Source organism: Arachis ipaensis, chromosome B09 (genome assembly GCF_000816755.2).
Source record: "Arachis ipaensis cultivar K30076 chromosome B09, Araip1.1, whole genome shotgun sequence".
NCBI classification, from domain to species: Eukaryota; Viridiplantae; Streptophyta; class Magnoliopsida; order Fabales; family Fabaceae; genus Arachis; species Arachis ipaensis.
The window spans coordinates 127,081,387-127,091,619 of NC_029793.2; positions in this window are offsets into that span (position 1 = coordinate 127,081,387).

Sequence of the window (10,233 nt, forward strand, 5' to 3'; positions counted from 1 at the left end):
GAATAGCCAATAATTAATAAATTAAATTATTCATATAAAATCTAAAAGTGATTGTAATATGGATGTCCATTAATGATCTATAATTTTCTTTATCATATGGATAGCTCATTTTTTCAATAGTAAAAGATTCAACTTCTCATACTGAAGTTAATAAAGTTTGAAAATGTAAACTTTATACATGTATAAATAAAGAAGTATGGTCGGAGATAAAACACACACAACACTACATAAAAATACTTCTCTTTATATGTACTCTCATCAATATATGAAAGAGTGAATATATATATGAATCATCTAAGTTATATTGAGATAATAATATTAGTGAATATTAATATTAGAGTTCTCTATTTATATTTCTTTATTCTTCTTTCTTATTTATTTATTTTACAACACATTATTAGCATGAAACTCCCATCAAATTTTAGGAAGACACATATAATAAATTTTTATTATGTTAAAATTCTTTCATCTTGAATTTAATGCTCTTAATATATTTAAAAATAACTACTTATCATAGATATTAGATGCCAAAATTTATTTTGATTCAATGATTTTGGAGATACTATTAAGGTTGAAAATAAAGCATCCCAAAAGGGTAAAGACAAAGTCATGATCTTCCTTCGTCATCATCTTGACTAATGATTGAAAAATGAATACCATACTAAAAGATCTTGCAGATCTGTAGAAGAGTCTTGAAGAAAGGTATAATTATCAAAAGACAGTGATACATCCTCAATTCCGATATGAGTGGACACACTTGTGTCTATAGGATTTTAAATCCATAAATGAATACAATTTATCAATGTTCCAAATTACCTCACGAATAAAATTATCTGAAAAAAAATAACTGATAATGGCATGTTAGAGAAAACTTTCTCGACCTTCCATGTATCGAATGTGCTCCTGCAACAGTAGTATCAAGAAAAAGAATTTAAAAAAATATTTTGAGCTAATTTCTTGCTTTCTTGTTGTTGAACAAAACAATTAATGCTTTTAAAAAACCATGAAGTGCGCCCAACTGGTGCCGCTCCATTTTCTAAAGCAAATGCGGTAAATTATAATCTAGAAGAGGTAAATGGCAATGTTCTGATAAGAAGAAAAATTATGGAAGGAAGAAAAATCATGTTCACTAGAAATGATCTTACCGGGAGTGTGATAAAAAAATAATGGGAAAAAGAAATCAATAGAGGATAAAATATTTTCGTTGCAGTAGAAAGAGCCATTGGTCACGTACCTATCGTATCCCTAAGGTATCTAGTTGATCTTTATCAAGCATCATTGAAAAAGATGACAAAGGAAATGAGACAATTTTTTTTCAAAGGATATTATTAAAAATTACACCACTCATTATGAAGTATCTGATTTCTTTAAAGATATTGAAAAAAATATTCGCCACTTAATCAATGATAAAAAAATTTAATATTTAGATTTGTTAAGTACTTAAGTCATAAAATAATGTAAGAAACTTATTATTAAGTTTTTATGTTGAAATTATTATTATTATTATTATTATTATTATTATTATTATTATTATTATTATTATTATTATTATTATTATTATTATTATTATTATTATTATTATTCTTTGAAGAAAATGACAAAGATATATAATGAAGATATTTATCTTGCGGATAATGCAAGTTTGCATACCATTCTCAAATGTATTATATATTTTACTCATCTTATACCAAAAAAAGAACGTGTTAGTACTATTATTGGCTCAAACAATGTGATAGAAGGCTCCAGAAGAGCTATACTTTTGTTTTTCAGAAGAACAAAATTCATAATAAATAATGCACTATTGTCTATTAAGTCTCTAAAGAACTTGTTGAGTTTTATAGATATTCGCAGAGATGGATATCATATTGAAACAATGAACGAAAAAATATGAGTACTTATATATATATAAAACTCATGATTCAAATAAAAAGGTTTATTAGAAAAGTTACCCTCACTTTCTTCCGGGTTATACTATACTAAAGTTAGTGCAATTGAATCACGTGACATTGTAAACCAGAAGTTTACTAGTTCAAATGAATTCATAATTTGGCATGATCGATTGGGTTATCGTGAAACAACTATGATGCGGAGAATCATTGAAAACTCCCATGGACATTCACTAAAGAGTAAGAGAATTCTTCAATTTAGTGAATTCTGTTGTGCTGCATGTTTTAAGGGAAAATTAATTATAAGGCTATCATCTAAAGATTAGATTTGAGTCTCGTGAATTTTTAGAAAGAATTTAAAGAGATATATGTGGACCAATTCATCCACCATGTGGATCCTTTAGATACTTTATGGTCTTAATAGACGCATCCTCTAAATGGTCACATGTGTGCTTCTTGTCTTCTTGCAACCTAACGTTTGCAAAATTACTTGCTCAAATTATTTTATTAAAAGCATATTTTTCAGAAAATTCAATCAAAGCAATTTGTTTTGATAATGTTGGTAAATTCACTTCCCAAACCTTTGATGCTTATTGTATAGCTAACAAAATAAATGTTGAACATTCAATAGCTCATGTTCACATACAAAATGGATTAGCATAATCACTTATTAAACGCCTCCAATCAATTGCTAGACCTTTACTTATGAGAACAAATATCCCTATTTCTGTTTGGGGCATGCAATTTTACATGCCGCAACACTTATTCATTTGAGGTCAACAAGTTACCATCAATTCTCTCCCCTACAATTAGCTTTTGGCCAGTAGCTAAATGTTTTCTATTTGAGAATATTTGGGTGCGCGATATGTGTCCTAATTGTCCCACATTCTCGCACCAAAATGGGACCCCAAAGAAAATTGAAATTTTATGTGGGATATGATTGTCCCTCTATAATGAGGTATATTGAAATACAAATAGGAGATGTGTTTAAAACTCTATTTGCAGATTGTCATTTTGATGAATCAATATTTTCAACATTGGAGAGAGAATAAGCTACTTGAAAAAGAACTTTATTAGAATACACCATCGTTAATGCATCTAGACCCACGATTAGGACAATGTGAACTAGAAGTTTAAAAGATTATATATTTGCAAAGAATAGTAAATAAATTGCTTGATACATTTTCTGATACAAAGAGGATAACCAAATCCTACATACCAGCTGAAAATGTCCCAATTCGAATTGATGTTCTAGTTAGACAAATGGCTACTGAAATAAGTACACGTTAGAAGCATGGTAGACCAATTGGTTCCAAAAATAAAAATTCTCGAAAAAAAGAAGCATTTGATATTACCGAGACAAATGGTACCCCTATTAAAAAATATAAAGACAAAGAAAGGACACTAGCAATTGTCCAAAATTCTGATATAGTGTTGACGCCAGAAGATGTAACACCTTACCACACAGATCTTTACGCCTAAGTTGTAAATCAAAGGTGGTGAGACGCTACGACATATAAAAACAAAATATACGTACATAGATATAGGTGAAAAATAGTTTAATTAAGAACCTTAAAGGAAAAAGATGAACAAAGCAAGACCGATAATGCATCACACTCGATAAGCGTTAAGATAGAAGGACAGTCAATCTCTAGGAGGGACAAAATATAAATGTATACAAAGTGAAGAATATATATACATATATATAAAGTGGATACACAATAAAAGTCCCCAAAATATAGATCTCTGCTTCCAGAGAGTCTCCAGCACGCTCAGCGAGGTGTCCTTCATCCTGTATCTAAAAAATAACAAATACGTATGGAATGAGATATAAGACTCTATGAAGTCAAAGGCAATCCTACACTTCTACAACCCAAATCAAAGCCTAGAGTTTTTACTAAATAGAATATGGTAAATCTACCTAGAGATTCTAATCTATCTCTTCAGTTTTAGCTCTCTACAATCTCCTAATTTTCAAGTGATACAACTCTCAACTCTCCTCCGCCATATGAAGGATTTTTCAAGTTCAAACACATATAAAGCATGAGTGTAAAACACAATTAAGAAAAAAGATACAATATTTAAGTCATATAGCACATAAATACGGATAATCAAATAGGTAAGCCAAAACACATATTGCATACCCAAACAAATTATACAATGCACATGATGCATGTCTGTCCTATGTCTGATGATATCATTTGTCGGTTATACAGCCAAACTCGACAAGTTTGGTAGCGAACCCTGGATAGAAACACCACATCGCGGAGCAAGTGGGACTAAGCCACAACCCTTACATACTACCCGCTTAATCCAGAACAAGTGGAACAAACCACTACTACTGTGTACTACTCAGGAAAGTGTTTACGAACTCAACCTGGAGCAAGTGGGACGAACCACAACCTTTGCTACTATCCGGAGTAAGTGGGATGAACTACAATCTTTGCTACTACCCAGGTGTCTCAAATACTAACTCAGAGCAAGTGGGACGAACCACAACCCTTGCTACTACTCAAGTAACTCAAACATTAATCTTGATTCCTTATCACTCAATAAACTCCATTCGTAATCATAACCACGTTCATCATCACATCTCAATCCCATTTTTATTCACAATATCCTCATAATCACAATCAATTCATTCTCATTATAATAGTTACCGCTATTATAACCCAACATTTCATCATAATCTTTTTCATCATGTCCCAATCAAGAATCAATTATCCTCCTCATAACTCTCATTACACTTAATTCAGTTCTTCCTCAATATCAATTTAACATCCTTAATATGTTCACCCTTATTCCAAAACCTAAAAATTAGCTATCGGATCTTAAACGGGGGTTTAAGATGTTTACAAGCTTGCCAAAAAGGCCAAACAGTTAAAAACAGAGTTTTGGTGTGAAAACAAGATATCGTACATACGCATACCAGACAACTTTCCTAGCGCGTGCATACGCACCATAGTGTGCGTACACACAACTTGTAAAACTTCTAAGGTATGCGTACGCATGAGTCTCATCACACATCCTGTTTTATGTGTGCACACGATAGGGTGCATGGGCACCCAAACCAGAAATTATGGTTTTCTGCAACTTCACAAAGTTCAGTTTTTTATACCTAACTTCCGACATTCATAACTTTCTTTACAAAACTTCAATTTTCCTCATCTTTATAGCGTTTTAAAACTCTTATAACCATCTTCGATTTAAGACAAAATTCACTCAATTTCAAACTCTAAGGGACAAGTTATGACTCGCCGAAGCTGGTTAAAATTCTGTTTTTACCAAATTTTACCAACTTCTCTAGTTTTTAAAATTTTCAATCCAACACCAAACCAATCACAACCAAATCATTACCAATTACTTATATACACTAACACATACTCTTTATCCACTTTACAATCATTCCAACAACCAAATCTTTCAATTCATTCAATAGTTTTCACTCACAAATCTACCAATTCCCACTATTATCATCAATCATTGTCAACAACAATAATTAACATACATTCCACCACATCAATAATCATTATCAATCACATTTTATCCACATACTAAATCAAACCTTTATTCAAACCACCAACTTCATAATTTACACATTCAACACCAAATTCGATGATTTTCATTTATAACTACACCCAAATCACAACCACATCAATGTCAATTACTCCTAACCATTGTCACATACTTCTCAATCACTCCATAATATATCAACAATTCATATTACATGTACATATCATGTCTAATCAATTAAATCAACTAATTCACATTATTCAAACCTATCCTAAGGCAACTAGTCTAGGTTTTCACGCAACATTATATATTAACTAAAGGAAATCAAAACTATACCTTAGCCGATTTTCTTCAAAGCGAACTTCAAATTTTCAAGACTCCCAAATAACTCTAATAAGTTTCAGCTATCAAATCTTTATTCCAAGTACTCCAATTCACAAATTTGACTTCAACCAACATAAAATTCTACCTAATTTCATACAATTTCACTATAATCAATACAAGAGTTTACTAATTCAATAATTAACAAAGGTTTAGTGGTTCTTTACCTTATTCACTTGAAAATTGGGGTGAAATCCACTTATAGTCTATGCTAGAGTCCCCTAAACAATCAAAATCACAATAATTCAACATTCCAAAAACTAAAATGGGAATTTATAGGAAAGGAAGATCTGGGTATGAATTTCAAGATTCCTTATCAAATCAATTAAATAGAATTAAAGAGAACTCCGAAACAAATGCGTGACCATAAAGGACTCGTCAATCAAAGCTCCGGATTAAAAGTTATAATGAAATAAAATTTGGGTGATTTGGGGTTAAGGTTCTTTGTTCTTCCCTTTACCTCTTATGCGTGGAAATGAAATGGGGAAGGAGAAAAAACTGAATACAAACTTATATATGGGGGTTGGTTAAGTGGGCTTGGGCTCACTTGGACCCGGTTCATCCAGTTTAGCCTGTTGGTCTAATTTTGGACTAAAATCTTTAAAATTAATATTTAAATTATTATTCTTAATATTTCTTACTTCTCTAAATTATAAATTTAATTTTCTAATATCCTTGACTCATAATTAATATATTAGCTAATTATTTATTAATTTACGGGATCTTATAGAAGACGTTCAGGTATTTGAAAATTCTAAAAATTGTGAAAATAATGGGATCTCGATGAATTATATTTTTACAAGAGAAAAATAGAACTGAAATAAAATAATTGTCAATGAAATATTTACATATAATGTGGCATTACACATCATGCATGAAAGTAAGGATCTTGAGTCAAGAACAGTCAAAGAATGTCGATTAATGAATGATTGTCCAAAATGGGAAGAAGCTATGAAGGCCGAGACTCACTTACAAAATATGAAGTCTTTGGGCCTGTAGTTCGTACACCAGAAGACGTAAAACCTGTTGGATACAGATGGGTATTTGTGAGAAAATGAAATGAGAAAAATAAAGTTGTACGCTAAAACCTCGACTTGTGGCACAAAGTTTTTCACAAAGGCCAGATATAGATTATGAAGAAATATATTCTCTTGTAATAGATGCAATAACATTGCGTTATTTGATTAGTTTATCCACACAGCATAAATTACATATGTATTTTGTAACACCCAAATTACCCTAAGCCTTACCTCTAGCCGTAAAGAAAAGGTTAATCAGAGATTACGACAATTCTAAGGCTTATACATATTTATATAGAAAGAAATAATATATTCTAGAAGCCTGATAAATGATTTAGCTCAAAAATAGGATTTGAAAAGCGCATAACGTGCTGGCGAAGCTACTAACTTAAAACACAAGGTACGGATAAGATGTATCAAAACATAATAGTATAATATCATAAGAATCTAGCCATGAATTGTGGAGTTTAAGTCGACCAGCCATATACAGACAACAAGAAGACTGTAGTTCAAAAGGGCTTATACAAGTTTTGTTCTCTCAAATAAAAGCCTCTAGGCAGAATAAAATACAAAAGTGAGAGTACAAGATAAAATAACCAAGAAGACAACAAAATAGAATAAGATCCTCCGCTCTGCTACCATCACCCAACTCACTGCGGTGGGTCGCGACCTGCATCTGAAAAATAACAACAACGTACGAAATGAGAACCGGAGGTTCTCAGTATAGTAACAGTGCCTAATGATGTAAGATGTAAGGCCTCGGGACGCCTGTAAGACCCAGAACCTTTGAAAAGTCTTATTATGATCAAGTCTCAAATCATATAGTTATTTATAACCTTAATTTCAGAGATTATTTTATTAAAGATAATTACGGCAAGTTTTGATTTATTGAACTTGAGATAAGTTATAATTATTATCTAATTTTATAATTATTGGATTATTTTCTATATTTAAGGTATAAGGCTAGTAGTTATGAAATAATAAGGATTTTATATGATTTGGACTAGATAAGTAATATTTTAAATATTAATACTGCTACTTTGAAAAAATAAAGGGGTTTAATTATATTATTTCTAATTTTTAGATTTGGGCATTTTATTGAAAATAATTTGTAAAGTTGATGAGCAAATAGTATTTTCCTATATATGATTAGTGTTAGATTTAATTTGGGTTTTAATTACCATATTATTCCCAACTTTATTTGAAATTACCAAAATACCCTTAACCCTAATTTTCAAAATAATGAAAACCCTAATCCCCAACCCAGCCGCCGCATCCTATCTGTTTCCCCTCCTTCTCTCAGTAACGCAACCACACACAGCAGCAACAGCTGCAAAACGATGCAGAGGAAAGAAAGGGGTAGGAGAAAAACGGGAAAGAAGAGAGGGGAGAGGGGAGGAACGGCGCCGGCGAGGAGCCGCTATTGCCGAAGCAGTCTATGCTGCCAGGGTCACCTTCGCACCACCACATTGCCACCGATTTGCCGCCTTCGAAGTTTCCTGCGTCGCCACTGTTCGCGCAGAAGAGGGTTTGAGGGGGAGCAGCTGTCGCGCGCGAGCCAGAGGAGCTCGTCCTCGCCGATCTGTCGCCGTCGGGGTCACCGCGTAGTCGTCCTTGCCAGCTCCGAACGAGAAGCACGATAGGGCGCCGTTTCTGCTTCCCTGGTTCGCCGTGAGTGAGCAATGTTGGGAGAGAGAGGGAGTCGCTGTGGAGCCACGAGCTGCGCCGGTCGCCGCCGCGTCGCGTCTGAGAGGAAGGCTGAGACTGAGCGTCGCTGGGAGAGAGGACGACGCGAGCTGGAGGCCCGATCGCCACTGTGCTATGGAGCAGACTGAACTGCGCCGCATTGTTGGGGTTCTCACTGTCGCCGGAAAAGGATTCAGGCCGTCGCAGGTGTCGCGGTCGGAGGAGGAAGCTGTGCCCCTGTGTTTTGACCGCCGGAGCTCCGGGCTGAGCCTCTGCCGCTTGATCCTGCTACTGTCGCCGGAAAAGGTTGCCGGTAAGAGTTTTAATTGTGGTTTCTGTCCTTTTTGAATTCCGGGAATACTATAGTCGCTGCGTGTTGGTTTCAGATGTCGTGATCAGAATTTGTCGCCGCTGCCGCTTGAGGTGGCTGCCGGGCTGCTGCCGAGCCGGCCCGGAGAACGCCACTGTTTTGGTTCAGCTGTTCTCTCTTAGTTTCAGTAAGTATTCCTGTTTTGAGAGCCTCGCGTTAGTATTTTGTTGTGTATGGTTAATGAATATGAGTTTTGATAGCGTGGGGTCGAGTCCTGATTATTGTATGTTGCGATTAGTGTCGCTATGGTTATTGCGGATGTGGCTTGAAGCTGAGGTTACGGTTGTTGATGATTTCGGGTTGAGGCGGAAAGGACTCTGTGATGCGTTTGAGTTATGGAATTTGCATTTTGAGGTAGGGGCGCTTTCCAAAAACTATGTTTTGTGTGTTGGAATTATTACATATGGATACTGGTGTGAGATATTGTGTATTCGGTGATTGTATCTACCTTATGTATTATTTGATTGACTCGAATGACTATGGATGTTGGTTTGGCTGAATTGTTGTGTGGTTTGTGAAATGTAATGTTTGGAAGTTGATTCTTTAAAGATTTGAAATATGAGTTTAATCCGTTGAGGATTGGTTTGAAGTGAGTCAATTATTTTGATGATGTGAAAGATAGAATACTCTTGAAATTCAGCTTGGGTTGCTTTAATTGATTTGGTTTTGATAAATGATTTATTGCTGACCCGATTCTTTAAAGCTTTAGAAATGAGTTAAATCGTTTGATATTGAGTTGATTTTTGAAATGGTTTCCTTGAGATATGCCACTGAGGCGACTATTGGATTTAGCTTGCTTTTGAATTGATTTCTGGTTTTGGGCTGTTGAAAAGGAATGAGAAACTGTTTAGTTGGGACCCGAACCGGGTGGCAAAAGTCCAAATTTTAGGGGAGGTGCTGGCGAAATTTCTACAAAATCCTAGTCTTGTTTAAAAAGTTATTTAAAAAGGATTGGATTTGAGAAGTTGTATTATTTGATTTATTAAGAGAATATTTATATTTTCAAGCTTAATTTATTTAATGAACTTTATGCCTTGAGTTTGACTTATTTAGAAATGAACTATTTTTACCGTTTGAATCACTAAAAGAAAGAATGATGCTCTAATATTGATTTCAATATAAAAAGGAGCTTTTAGTGATTTCAAAGGAATCTAGACTTTTGATTGAGTAATTAAGTTTGAGGCATTTTGGAAGAGTTAGAAAAATGGGTTCCAAAAAGAAACCTGAAAGTGGTTTGATTCAAATGAACCGGTTCCTTTTCAAACGAGTTGATTTTTGGACCGGGTTGGAACTTGTGATTTTGTATGGTCGGTTTCATAATAAATTCAGTTTTATTTACTTGAACCGAGAATCCATGATTTTAAGAGTTTCAATGAAT